General features: G+C 40.1%; 1 non-coding gene across 1 annotated transcript; it reads right to left on the minus strand.

Moving 5' to 3' along the window:
• Nucleotides 1-8,220: 8,220 nt before the first annotated feature.
• LOC130953884 (small nucleolar RNA R71) lies at nucleotides 8,221-8,328 on the minus strand. The gene has a single exon (XR_009076044.1). It is a non-coding gene; the product is annotated as a small nucleolar RNA R71 (small nucleolar RNA).
• Nucleotides 8,329-14,866: the final 6,538 nt, after the last annotated feature.

Raw genomic sequence — 14,866 nt, forward strand, 5'->3', positions numbered from 1 at the left:
CGAATCAATCAAAAGTTGGAGTAGATGGTGAGAAAAGTTGATCCAAAAGGAAAAAGCATCTCCGAAGCCTCAACCACTCTCACACCATTGATTTCACACCTATCTAGTAAAGTTTTATTTATTTATTTGTTTTATGTGTTCTTCACAATAACAATCATCTTTTCTATCCGTCTGACTAAGATCTACATGGTATCCATTGCTTGCTCAAACCAACATTCCCCATTCGATCGACCTTCATTCACCTGAGGTATTACTTGGACGACCCAGTATACTTGTCGGTCTATCTGTATGAATACTGTGGAGCTAGATTCGTGCACCACATCCCCCCCTCTGGCGCTGAAAGCCAGCCTGGCGTTCAATGTTAGCAGGGGGTCTCCTCCAGGGTTTTCTATTTTTCCTCCTGCGCTTTCATATTCCTGTTCTAAGTGTTATACACGATCACAAACGTTACAAAAATAAGGAAAACTATGAAAATTAATAGAAAAAATAATATCAAATCAAACTCAAATATACTAAAATATCATAGAAAAATGTAAAAGTAAACTATAGGATACGTATGGTTGGGTTGCCTCCCAACAAGCGCTTCTTTACCGTCATTAGCTTGATGGACAGCTCCTTTATGGAGGTTCATAGGGGCTCAAATCTTTACCCCTCATTCTGAACTTCCTCCCTATGCTCTCATGAATTAATTCAACATGCTCCAAAAATAGGATCCAGTTCACAGTGTGCAATATCACTAGGCTTCTTGTGAAGACCACTCACATGCCAGTGGGAAGTCTTCAGTAGAATCCTTTTTGTTCCTCCAGCCCTTGGATACTTTCTTCTTGAGACCTACTCCTTCAATTGTGGGTGGTGAATGCCCAACACCAAACTTAGGTTTGATGTCAGTAGGCTCTATATGGCTTTCCACTCATAGAGAAGGTTAAAACACTAAGTGCTGTATGGTAGTATCTCCTTTATCTGAGAAAGATTAAGGTTTGGGCATTGTAAATATTATATGGTCCTCCCATAACCTCAGAATTAACTTACCTCTCTCGACATCAATTAAGGCCTTCTAAGTAGCTAGGAAGGGCATTCCTAGGATGATGGAGTCGTTCTTATCCTCTCTAGTGTCAAGTATCACAAATTCTGCAGGGAGGTTGATAAACTACAATTTTATTATTTATTTTGGATTGAATTGAGTGGATTTTGTCAACTCTTGTCACACTTATTCATGTAAATTGCATGTTTTTATGATTCCTTCCTAATTATGCTTCATGGTTCAAAACATGCTTCCTAAGCCTTAGAAATGCTAATTTTTAATCCTCTCTTATTACCATATGTAACACCCTAATTATCCTAAGCTTTACCTCGCATCGTAAAGCAAATGTTAATAAAAGGTTACGACAAGTCTAAAGCCTATACATATAATATATAGAAAGAATTAATATAGTTTGGAAGCCCGATGAAGGATATAGCGCAAAAACAGGATTTAAAAAGCGCAAAATATACTAAAGAAGCTACTAACTTAAAACACAAGATAGATGTGATATAACCAAATATAAGAGTATAATAGCATAAGAATCTAGCCATGGCTTGCAGAGTTTAAGCTGGCTAGTTATATTGACAAACAAAACAGAAATCTGAATGTTAAAATAGCTTATACAAGCTTTTCTCTCAAGATAAGCCTCTAGGCCAAAGTAAAATATAAAAGATGAGAGAATAAACAAAAGAGATCAAAAGACTTTAAAACAGGTAGAGATCCTCCGCTCTGTCACCACCAAAATAACTCACCGAGGTGGGTTGCGACCTACATATGAAAAACAACAAAAGAATATGGTATGAGAACCGAAAGTTCTTACTATGGTAACAGTGCTCAATAATGTAAGATGTAAGGCTCCGGGACGCCGAGGCAATCCTAGAACTTCACATCGCATACGGATTTTCAAGCTTAGAATAAAATAAATAAATAACTTAAACCATAAACTGGGTTATCTAAACTTAGGGGAATTCTAACTAATACTGATCACACTGATGTATCCTACAGCCTTCGCCAACCTAACCTCCGTGCGATCCCATCACCACTGCCTACCTAACCTCCTTAGCACCAGACAATTACAAATAATACAAGTAAGTAAAACACAAGTAATATACATGTATAGCAAGTAAAACAACTAGCAAATAAGCATATTATTCATCCAAGCAAGAGATGCAATTAGGCAAAGCAAACAAAACACATAGTAAATGCACATGATGAATGCGTGTCCTATTAGCTCGTGATATCACTTGTCGGTCTATGAATGCCAACCCGACACATCCTTTCAGATGTCGCCTTTCTACCACGTCTGAGGATATAGCACCTGGCAAGCTTTTGTTCCGAGGATATAGTGCCTGGCACACTATCGTTCTGAGGATATAGTGCTTGCGACACTTGCATGCTCATTCCAAGGATATAGTGCCTGGCACACTCTTGCGGCAGAGAAGGAAAACAACAACATTTATTTCATCATAAATCATTCCAAGGATATAGTGCCTGGCACACTATCATTCTAAGGATATAGTGCATGGCACACTATCCACATCCAACAAGTCCATCGACCTTAAATCAACTCTAGTCATCACCATTCTCATCTTAAATCACTTTCAATTATCAATTCTCAACATTCCTAGGATATAATGCCTGGCACACTTTCTTTTAATATCCATCAAACTCATAATTACCATCATCAGTTCTTAATTCCATTCCGAATTCATTAGTTCATCAGTTTCTCAATTCGTTGTCAGTAATCACCAAGTTCACTACTCTTCCTTCTCTCTCAACTAAACTCATCCTCAATACACCAGAAACCTAAACCTCCATTCTCTAACTTTTCAAGGTAATACCCAAATAATTCCACCCAAGACCTTCTCTATGTTTAACTTCCAAAAATAAGCTAAAAAGTCTTAAATAGGTGTCCCAAAAGTTTACAAGCTTGTTGGGAAGGTGAAGCAGTCAAAAACAAGAATTTAGTTGAAAAATAGGGTGTGGGTGTATACACAAGGGTGTGTGATGACTGTGCATCACGTACCCTTTTTCTTATCTAAAAGGACTACAAAAATAGCATAATCTTATTGAATCAATGCAATTTCATGGAACAAATGATATATATTATGGTACATTGCTTTGAAATGGGTTTGTGCTGAATTTTAGGTGAAAAGAGCAACAAAAGGGGAAGAAAATAACAAATGAAGCCGGGCATGCCACTTAAAGCTCTGGGTGTGGCATGCCAAGATTTTGAACTAACTCTCAACAATGGGCATGCCACTTGGGTTCTAGGTGTGGCACACCAAGCTTGAAAGAATGAAGTTCCAACATGGGCGTGCCACTTGGTGCTATGGGCGTGGCATGCCAAGTTTATGAAGCCAAGATCTCAAAGAGGGTATGCCACTTGGTGTCTTAAGCGTGGCACAACAGTACTAAGTTCCAGAGGAGTTATTTTGATCCCTACTATGGCCGTGGCACGCCAAGAAGTGGCGTGACACGCCGGGGCATATGCCAGCCTGATATCCTCTGATTCAAATGAAAATATCTTGAGCTACACAACTCCAAATGCGGTGATTTTAGTGCCATTAGAAAGTAGACATCCAGGGCTTTCCAACCATATATAACACTTTATAATGGACAATGGAATTAAGGAAGATATTGACCCCGAAATCATAAGGAGAAAAATACATCACTGCAGAGGAACATAACTTGCGTTGTAGAGGTCCAAATGAGGTAATCTTGATAGCGTTGGAAAGATGACATCAAGAGCTTTCCAATGATATATACCACTCTAGGGTGAACATTAAAACAGAAGGTGAAAAAGGCCATTAGTTTAGCATTGCAAAACCTGGGCGTGCCACTTGATATCGAAGGCGTGGCACGCTAATCCCTTTCATACAATGGGCGTGCCACTTGGAGTTTTGGGCGTGGCACACCAGTTCAAATGGCCAGAGAAAAGATTTTGGTGCATTATTGAAGGCGTGGAATGCCAGTTTTGGGCGTGGCACGCCAGTTTCACAACATATGGGGTGTGGCACGCCAGAAGTGGGCGTGGCACGCCGGGCTACTTGACAAACTGGCCTAGTCACCTTCAAATGGGTATAACTTGAGCTACATAATTTCAAATGAGTTGATTCAAATAGCGTTGGAAAGTTGACATCCAGGGCTTTCCAACCATATATAATTCTTTATAGTGGACATTCATTTTGAGGCCCAACCAACTCCATACTTTCAATGTTGCAAAGTGGGTCGTACTCCAAAGGGTAAAATAAAGTGGGAGCGGCACTTGGAACCACACGCCAACTTCTTCTTGCAGCTCCCAACCTTCAACCAAGCCCACAAGAAGCATCTAGAATAGTTTATTTTCATTTCATTGTAATTTTCTTTTAATTTCATTTAAGTTTGTAATTTAGGAGAGCCTATATAAAGGCCTTAGTTTCATAGAATTAGGGAGCTATCTATTAGGCTGGACACATTTGGAGGAGTGAGTCTTCGGACTCTTGATGAGCGGATAATTTGTACGCTTTTTGGCATTGTTTTTAGTATGCTTTTGGTAGTTTTAGTTGAGTTCTTAGGATATTTTTATTAGTTTTTAGTTAAAATTCACTTTTCTGGACTTTACTATGAGTTTGTGTGTTTTTCTGTGATTTCAGGTATTTTCTGGCTGAAATTGAGGGACCTGAGCAAAAATCTGATTCAGAGACTGAAAAGGACTGCAGATGCTGTTGGATTCTGACCTCCCTGCACTCGAAGTGGATTTTCTGGAGCTACAGAAATCCAATTGGCGCGCTCTCAACGGCGTTGGAAAGTAGACATCCTGGGCTTTCCAGAAATATATGATAGTTCATACTTTGCCCAAGATTTGATGGCCCAAACCGGCGTTCAAAGTCACCTTCAGATTTCCCAGCGTTAAACGCCGGAACTGGCACCAAAATGGGAGTTAAACGCCCAAACTGGCACAAAAGCTGGCGTTTAACTCCAAGAAGAGTCTCTACACGAAAAATGCTTCATTGCTCAGTCCAAGCACACACCAAGTGGGCCCGGAAGTGGATTTTTATGTCATTTACTCATCTCTGTACACCCTAGGCTACTAGTTCTCTATAAGTAGGACCTTTTACTATTGTATTTGAATCATCTGATCTTTGGAATCTTTTGATCTTTAGATCTTTTGATCACTTTGGGAGGCTGGCCATTCGGCCATGCCTAGACCTTGTTCTTATGTATTTTCAATGGTGGAGTTTCTACACACCATAGATTAAGGTGTGGAGCTCTGCTGTACCTCGAGTATTAATGCAATTACTATTGTTCTTCTATTCAATTCCGCTTGTTCTTTGTCCAAGATATCACTTGTTCCTCAACTTGATGAATGTGATGATCCGTGACACTCATCATCATTCTCACTTATGAACAAAGTGACTGACAACCACTTCTGTTCTACAAGCAAACAAGGCTCTAGTGTTTATCTCTTGGATTCCTGATACACGATGCATGGTTGATCGCCTGACAACCGAGTGCTCGCCTGACAAACGAGCCAGCCATTCCGTGAGATCAGAGTCTTCGTGGTATAGGCAAGAACTGATGGCGGCATTCAAGAGAATCCGGAAGGTCTAACCTTGTCTGTGGTATTCTGAGTAGGATTCAATGATTGAATGACTGTGACGTGCTTCAAACTCCTAGCAGGCGGGGCGTTAGTGACAGACGCAAAAGAATCAATGGATTCTATTCCGGCCTGACCGAGAACCGACAGATGGATAGCCGTGCCATGACAGGGTGCGTTGAACATTTCCAATGAGATGATGGGAGGTAGCCACTGACAACGGTGAAACCCTTGCATAAGCTTGCCATGGAAAGGAGTAAGAAGGATTGGATGAAGACAGTAGGAAAGCAGAGAGACGGAAGGGACATCATCTTCATACGCTTATCTGAAGCTCTCACCAATGATATACATAAGTATCTCTATCTTTATCTTTATGTTTCATTCATCATCTATACCCATTTGAGTCTACCTGACTAAGATTTACAAGGTGACCATAGCTTGCTTCATACCAACAATCTCCGTGGGATCGACCCTTACTCGCGTAAGGTTTATTACTTGGACGACCCAGTGCACTTGCTGGTTAGTTGTGCGAAGTTGTGTTTATGCCATGGTATTGAGCACCAAGTCTTTGGAGCCATTACTAGGGATTATTTGAGTTGTAGTGATCACAATTTCGTGCACCAAGTTTTTGGCGCCGTTGCCGGGGATTGTTTTGTGTATGGACAACTGACGGTTCATCTTGTTGCTTAGATTAGGTATTTTTTTCAGAGTTCTTAAAAATGAATTCTAGAGTTTCATGATGATCTGTTGAAATCTGGCTGGCTGAGAAGCCATGTCTAATCTTATTGGACCGAGGTTTCAACTGATCATCACAATAGCTTGTTGATTTCTTTTAATCTTGCTATTGAAGCAATGATCTGCTAAGGCTTGGCTGGCCATTGGCCATGTCTAGTGTTTTGGACCGAAGCTTTCTTTGAAAGCTTGGCTGGCTGTGAAGCCATGTCTAATTCCTGGACCGGAGTCTTAGACTAGCATTGCAATGATTCCTGGAATTCAAATTGAGAATTCTGAAACCTTCATTTTCTATTTTCATATAATTTTCGAAAAAGCACAAAAAAATTTCAAAATCATAAAAACCAAAAAAAAATATTTTATGTTTCTTGTTTGAGTCTAGTGTCTAATTTTAAGTTTGTTGTCTTGCATGCATTGTTTATTTGATCTTGGTTCTATTTTCAAGTCAATAGTATAGGGAACTGAAGATTCAGAACATGCAACAGAGGAACTACACAGAAAAAGCTGGGCGTTCAAAACGCCCAGTGAAGAAGGACAGACTGGCGTTTAAACGCCAGCCAGGGTACCTGGTTGGGCGTTTAACGCCCAAAAAGGTAGCATTTTGGGCGTTAAACGCCAGAATGGATACCATTCTGGGCGTTTAACGCCAGGATGGCACAAGAGGGAAGATTCTGTTTTCAAATTAAATTTTTTTCAAGTTTTCAAAGTTTTTCAAAATCAAATCTTTTTCAAATCAAATCTTTTCAATCAAATGTTTTCAAAATCAATTTCTTTCCTTTTTCAAAGATACTTGTTAACAATTAATGATTTGATTGAACATTTCAAGTATGTTGCCTTTTCTGTTGAGAAAGGTTTAATGTTTGAATCATATCTTTTCTTGTTAGGCAAGTCATTAATTTTTAAAATCAAATCTTTTTAAAATTTTTTTTCAAATCATATCTTCTCAATCACATCTTTTTAAAACCATAACTTTTCAATCATATCTTTTTAATCACATCTTTTTCAAAATAGTTTTCAATCAAATCTTTTTAATTTCTAATTTCAAAATCTTTTTCAAAAATTACTTGATCTCTTTCTCACTCTTGATTTTCGAAAATCAAATTAAAGTTTTTCAAAATATTTTTAAAAATCTTTTTAATTAATTTTCAAAAAATCTCTTCCCCTCTTCTCACATCCTTCTATTTATGGAGTATCACTCCTTCTCAATGCACAATTCGAACTCCATCTAATTAAGTTTGAATTCTTCTCCTTCTTCTTTCTATTTTTCTTCTTCCTCTGACACCTCAAGGAATCTCTATACTGTGACATAGAGGATTCCACGTTTTCTTGTTCTCTTCTCTTTCATATGAGCAGGAGCAAAGACAAAGGCATTCTTGTTGAAGCTGACCCTGAACCTGAAAGGACCTTGAAGCGAAAGCTAAGAGAAGCTAAGGCACAACTCTCTGTAGAGGACCTAACAGAAATCTTCAAAGAAGAAGAACCCATGGCAGCCGAAAATAACAACAATGCAAACAATGCAAGGAAGGTGCTGGATGACTTTACTGCACCTACTCCCGACTTCTATGGGAGAAGCATCTCTATCCCTGCCATTGGAGCAAACAACTTTGAGCTTAAGCCTCAATTAGTTTCTCTAATGCAACAGAATTGCAAGTTCCATGGACTTCCATTGGAAGATCCTCATCAGTTCTTAGCTGAATTCTTGCAAATCTGTGACACTGTCAAGACTAATGGGGTTGACCCTGAGGTCTACAGACTTATGCTATTCCCTTTTGCTGTAAGAGACAGAGCTAGGATATGGTTGGACTCACAACCTAAAGAAAGCCTGGACTCTTGGGAAAAGCTAGTCAATGCCTTCTTAGCAAAGTTCTTTCCACCTCAAAAATTGAGTAAGCTTAGAGTGGAAGTCCAAACCTTCAGACAGAAGGATGGAGAATCCCTCTATGAAGCTTGGGAAAGATACAAACAATTGATCAGAAAATGTCCTTCTGACATGCTTTCTGAATGGAGCATCATAGGTATTTTCTATGATGGTCTCTCTGAACTATCCAAGATGTCTTTGGATAGCTCTGCTGGAGGATCTCTTCATCTGAAGAAGACGCCTACAGAAGCTCAAGAGCTAATTGAAATGGTTGCAAATAACCAATTCATGTACACTTCTGAAAGGAATCCTGTGAACAATGGGACTAATCAGAAGAAAGAAGTTCTTGAGATTGATACTCTGAATGCCATTCTGGCTCAGAACAAGATATTGACTCAACAAGTCAATTTGATTTCTCAAAGTCTGTCTGGAATGCAAAATGCACCAAGCAGTACTAAGGATGCTTCATCTGAAGAAGAAGCTTATGATCCTGAGAACCCTTCAATGGAAGAGGTGAATTACCTAGGAGAACCCTATGGAAACACCTATAATTCTTCATGGAGAAATCACCCAAATTTCTCATGGAAGAATCAAGAGAGACCTCAACAAGGTTTCAACAATAATGGTGGAAGAAACAGGTTTAACAATGGCAAGCCTTTTCCATCATCTTCTCAGCAACAGACAGAGAATTCTAAGCAGAACCCCTCTGACTTAGCAACCATGGTCTCTGATCTAATCAAAACCACTCAAAGTTTCATGACTGAAACAAGATCCTCCATTAGGAATTTGGAGGCACAAGTGGGACAGCTGAGCAAGAAAGTTACTGAACTCCCTCCAAGTACTCTTCCAAGCAATACAGAAGAAAACCCAAAAGGAGAGTGCAAGGCCATAAACATGGCCGAATTTGGAGAGGAAGGAGAGGAAGTGAACGCCACTGAGGAAGACCTCAATGGGCGTGCACTGACCTCCACTGAGTTCCCCAATGAGGAACCATGGGAATCTGAGGCTCAAAATGAGACCATAGAGATTCCATTGGACTTACTTCTGCCTTTCATGAGCTCTGATGAGTATTCCTCCTCTGAAGAGGATGAGTATGTCACTGAAGAGCAAGTTGCTAAATACCTTGGAGCAATCATGAAACTAAATGACAAGTTATTTGGAAATGAGACTTGGGAGGATGAACCTCCTTTGCTCACCAAAGAATTGGATGACTTGTCTAGGCAGAAATTACCTCAAAAGAGACAAGATCCTGGGAAGCTTTCCATACCTTGTACCATAGGCACCATGACCTTCAAAAAGGCTCTGTGTGACTTAGGGTCAAGTGTAAACCTCATGCCTCTCTCTGTAATGGAGAAGCTAGGGATCTTTGAGGTGCAAGCTGCAAGAATCTCATTAGAGATGGCAGACAACTCAAGAAAACAAGCTCATGGACTTGTAGAGGATGTTTTGGTAAAGATTGAAGACCATTACATCCCTACTGATTTCATAGTCCTAGAGACTGGGAAGTGCATGGATGAATCTATCATCCTTGGCAGACCCTTCCTAGCCACAGCAAAGGCTGTGATTGATGTTGATGGAGGAGAACTGATCATTCAAGTGAATGAAGAATCCTTTGTGTTTAAGGCTCAAGGATATCCCTCTGTCACCATGGAGAGGAAGCATGAAGAGCTTCTCTCAAATCAGAGTCAAGCAGAGCCCCCACAGTCAAATTCTAAGTTTGGTGTTGGGAGGCCACAACCAAACTCTAAGTTTGGTGTTGAACCCCCACATTCAAACTCTAAGTTTGGTGTTGGGAGGTTCCAACATTGCTCTGAGTATCTGTGAGGCTCCATGAGAGCCCTCTGTCAAGCTACTGACATTAAAGAAGCGCTTGTTGGGAGGCAACCCAATGTTATATTTTATCTATTTTCTTTTGTTATTTTATTTTTCTTTGTAGGTTGATGATCATAAGAAGTCACAAAATCAATTAAAAAAGCAAAAACAGAATGAAAAACAGGAAGAAAAACAGCACACCCTGGAGGAAGAACTTACTGGCGTTTAAATGCCAGTAAGGCTAGCAGGTGGGCGTTTAACGCCCAGTCTGGCACCATTCTGGGTGTTTAACGCTAGAAAGAGGCACCAGACTGGCGTTAAACGCCAGGAAAGGGCAAGAACCTGGCGTTAAACGCCAGAAATGGGCACCAGCCCGGCGTTTAATGCCAGAATTGGCTCAAAACGTGATTTTGCATGCCATTTGGTGCAGGGATGACTTTTCCTTGACACCTCAGGATCTGTGGACCCCACAGGATCCCCACCAACCCCACCACTCTCTCTCTTCTTCACCCATTCACCAATCACCTCAACACCTCTTCCCCAAAAACCCTTCACCTATCAAATCCCATCTTTCTATTCACCACTCACATCCATCCTTCATAAAACCCCACCTACCTCACCATTCAAATTCAAACCACTTTCCCTCCCAAACCCAACCATACATGACCGAACCATGAGCCCCCCTCTCCTATATAAACCCTTCTTCACCCCTTCATTTTCACACAACCTAAACACCACTTCTTCCCCTCTTTGGCCGAATACAAAGCCACTCCCTTCTTCCTCATTTCTTCTTCTTCTACTCTCTTCTTTCTTCTTTTGCTCGAGGACGAGCAAACCTTTTAAGTTTGGTGTGGTAAAAGCGTTGCTTTTTCGTTTTTCCGTAACCATTTATGGCATCTAAGGCCGGAGAAACCTCTAGAAAGAGGAAAGGGAAGGCAAAAGCTTCCACCTCCGAGTCATGGGAGATGGAGAGATTCATCTCAAGGGTGCATCAAGACCACTTCTATGAAGTTGTGGCCTTGAAGAAGGTGATCCCCGAGGTCCCTTTTTCACTCAAAAAGAGTGAATATCCAGAGATCCGACATGAGATCCGAAGAAGAGGTTGGGAAGTTCTTACCAACCCCATTCAACAAGTCGGAATCTTAATAGTTCAAGAGTTCTATGCCAATGCATGGATCACCAAGAGCCATGACCAAAGTGTGAACCCGAACCCAAAGAATTGGCTTACTATGGTTCGGGGGAAATACTTGGATTTTAGTCCGGAAAATGTAAGGTTGGCATTCAACTTGCCTATGATGCAAGGAGATGAACATCCTTACACTAGAAGGGTCAACTTTGATCAAAGGTTAGACCAAGTCCTCACAGACATTTGTGAAGAGGGCGCCCAATGGAAGACAGATTCAAGAGGGAAGCCGGTTCAATTGAGAAGGCATGACCTCAAGCCCATGGCTAGAGGATGGTTGGAGTTTATCCAACGCTCAATCATTCCCACTAGCAACCGGTCCAAAGTTACTCTAGACCGGGCCATCATGATCCATAGCATCATGATTGGAGAAGAAGTGGAAGTTCATGAGGTTATAGCCCAAGAACTCTATAAGGTGGCGGACAAGTCCTCTACCTTAGCAAGGTTAGCCTTTCCTCACCTCATTTGTCACCTCTGTTATTCAGTGGGAGTTGACATAGAGGGAGACATCCCCATTGATGAGGACAAGCCCATCACTAAGAAGAGGATGGAGCAAACAAGAGACCCCTCTCATCATGAGATCCCTGAGATGCCTCAAGGGATGCACTTTCCTCCACAAGACTATTGGGAGCAACTAAACACCTCCCTAGGAGAATTGAGTTCCAACATGGGACAACTAAGGGTGGAGCATCAAGAACACTCCATTCTCCTCCATGAAATTAGAGAAGATCAAAGAATCATGAGAGAGGATCAACAAAGACAAGGAAGAGACATTGAGGAGCTCAAGCACTCCATAAGACCTTCAAGAGGAAGAACAAGCCGCCATCACTAAGGTGGACCCGTTCTTTAATTTCCTTGTTCTTTATTTTCTTGTTTTTCGAATTTTAGTGCTTATGTTTATCTATGTTTGTGTCTTATGATCATTAGTGTCTTAGTGTCTATGCCTTAAAGTTATGAATGTCCTATGAATCCATCACCTTTCTTAAATAAACATTGTTCTTAATTGAAAAAGATAAGAATTGCATGAATTTTGAATTTTAAAACAGTTTAATTATTTTGATGTGGTGGCAACACTTTTGTTCTCTGAATGTATGCTTAAACAGTGCATATGTCTTTTGAATTTGGGGTTCATGAATGTTGGCTCTTGAAAGAATGATGAAAAAGGAGACATGTTATTGAGGATCTGAAAAATCATAAAAATGATTCTTGAAGCAAGAAAAAGCAGTGAATAAAAAAAAAAAAGAGGCGAGAAAAAAAAAGACGAAAAAGAAAGAGAAAAAGAAAGAAAAAGAAAGAAATAAAGTTGTGATCCAAGGCAATAAGAGTGTGCTTAAGAACCCTGGACACCTCTAGTTGGGGACTCTAGCAAAGCTGAGTCACAATCTGAAAAGGTTCACCCAATTATGTGTCTGTGGCATGTATGTATCCGGTGGTAATACTGGAAGACAGAGTGCTTTGGGCCACAGCCAAGACTCAATAAGTAGCTGTGTTCAAGAATCATCATACTTAGGTAGGAGAATCAATAACACTATCTGGATTCTGAGTTCCTAAAGAAGCCAATCATTCTGAATTTCAAAGGATAGAGTGAGATGCCAAAACTATTCAGAGGCTGATGAGCGGATAATTTGTATGCTTTTTGGCATTGTTTTTAGTATGTTTTTAGTATCTTTTAGTTAGTTTTTAGTATATTTTTATTAGTTTTTAATTAAAATTCACTTTTCTGGACTTTACTATGAATTTGTGTGTTTTTCTGTGATTTCAGGTATTTTCTGACTGAAATTGAGGGTCCTGAGCAAAAATCTGATCCAGAGACTGAAAAGGACTGCAGATGCTGTTGGATTCTGACCTCCCTGCACTCAAAGTGGATTTTCTGGAGCTACAGAAGCCCAATTGGCGCGCTCTCAACGGCATTGGAAAGTAGACATCCTAGGCTTTCCAGCAATATATAATAGTCCATACTTTGCCCAAGATTTGATGGCCCAAACCGGCGCTCAAAGTCACCTACAGAAATTCCAGCGTTAAATGCCGGAACTGGCATAAAATTTGGAGTTAAACGCCCAAACTGGCATGAAAGCTGGCGTTTAACTCCAGAAAAGGTCTCTACACGAAATTCCTTCATTGCTCAGCCCAAGCACACACCAGGTGGGCCCGGAAGTGGATTTTTCTGTCATTTACTCAATTCTGTAAACCTTAGGACACTAGTTTACTACTTATAGGATCTTTTGACATTGTATCCGTACCTTATGACCCCATAACATTTTGTACACGTTTCTTTCCACAGTATGAGCCTCTAAACCCCATGGTTGGAGGTGAGGAGCTCTGCTGTGTCTTGATGGATTAATGCAATTACTACTGTTTCTTATTCAATCATGCTTGCTTCCATTCTAAGATAACACTTGTTCTTAATCCGGATGAATGTGATGATCCGTGACAATCATCATCATTCTCAACTATGAACACGTGCCTGACAACCACCTCTGTTCTATCTTAGATTGAGTAGTTATCTCTTGGGTTCTTTAATTGGAATCTTCGTGGTATAGGCAGGACCTGATGGCGGCATTCAAGAGAGTCCGGAAGGTCTAAACCTTGTCTGTGGTATTCTGAGTAGGACTCAATGATTGAATGACTGTGACGTGCTTCAAACCTGCAACCTACTGGGCGTTAGTGACAGACGCAAAAGAGGGATTCTATTCCGGTAGGGGAGGGAACCAAACCGGTGATTGGCAGTACTGTGACAGAGTGCGTGCATTAGCTTTCACTGCGAGGATGGGAGGTAGCCATTGACAACGGTGAAACCCTACATGAGCTTGCCATGGAAGGAGACTTGCGTGTTTGATGAAGATGACAGTAGGAAAGCAGAGATTCGGAAGATGGAGCATCTCCAAACCTCAACCTATTCTCCATTACTGCAATACAAGTAACCATTTCATGTTCTTTTGCTTTTCACAATCAATCCTGATAATTTCTGATATCCTGACTAAGATTTACAAGATAACCATAGCTTGCTTCAAGCCGACAATCTCTGTGGGATCGACCCTTGCTCACGCAAGGTATTACTTGGACGACCCAGTGCACTTGCTGGTTAGTTGTGCGGGATTGCAAAAGTGTTATTGCAATTTCGTGCACCAAGTTTTTGGCGCCGTTGCCGGGGATTGTTCGAGTTTGGACAACTGACGGCTTGTCTTGTTGCTTAGATTAGGACTGTTTTATTTTTGTTGGTTTAGAGTCTTCTATTTGAGTCTAGTTTCATATTTTAAGTTTGGTGTCTTTTGCATGCTTTTATTTTTCTCTTGATTTTTCGTTTTTGCATGTTCTTAGTCCCTTTTTGATTCATAAAAATTCTAAGTTTGGTGTCCCCTTTGTGTTTTTCTCTTTAAAATTTTCGAAAAAATTAGTGTTTGATTTTCTAAAATTTTAAGTTTGGTGTCATTTTGTGTTTTTCTCTTTCCTCTTTTTAAAAATCAAATCTTTTTCATAAAAAAATTTCAATCATATCTTTTTAATTGCTGTTTTCAAAATCTTTTTAATTAACTAATTGATTCAGTTCTCAATTTGCTTTGATCTTATTTTATTTTTAATTTTCGAATTCTATTTTATTTTCCTTTTGTTTTATTTTATTTTTATTTTTTTCGGTTAATTAAAAAAAAAAAAAACAAACAAACAAAATTTATCTCTTTGCAA

This window comes from Arachis stenosperma, chromosome 9 (assembly GCF_014773155.1).
Source record: "Arachis stenosperma cultivar V10309 chromosome 9, arast.V10309.gnm1.PFL2, whole genome shotgun sequence".
In the NCBI taxonomy this organism is placed as follows: Eukaryota; Viridiplantae; Streptophyta; class Magnoliopsida; order Fabales; family Fabaceae; genus Arachis; species Arachis stenosperma.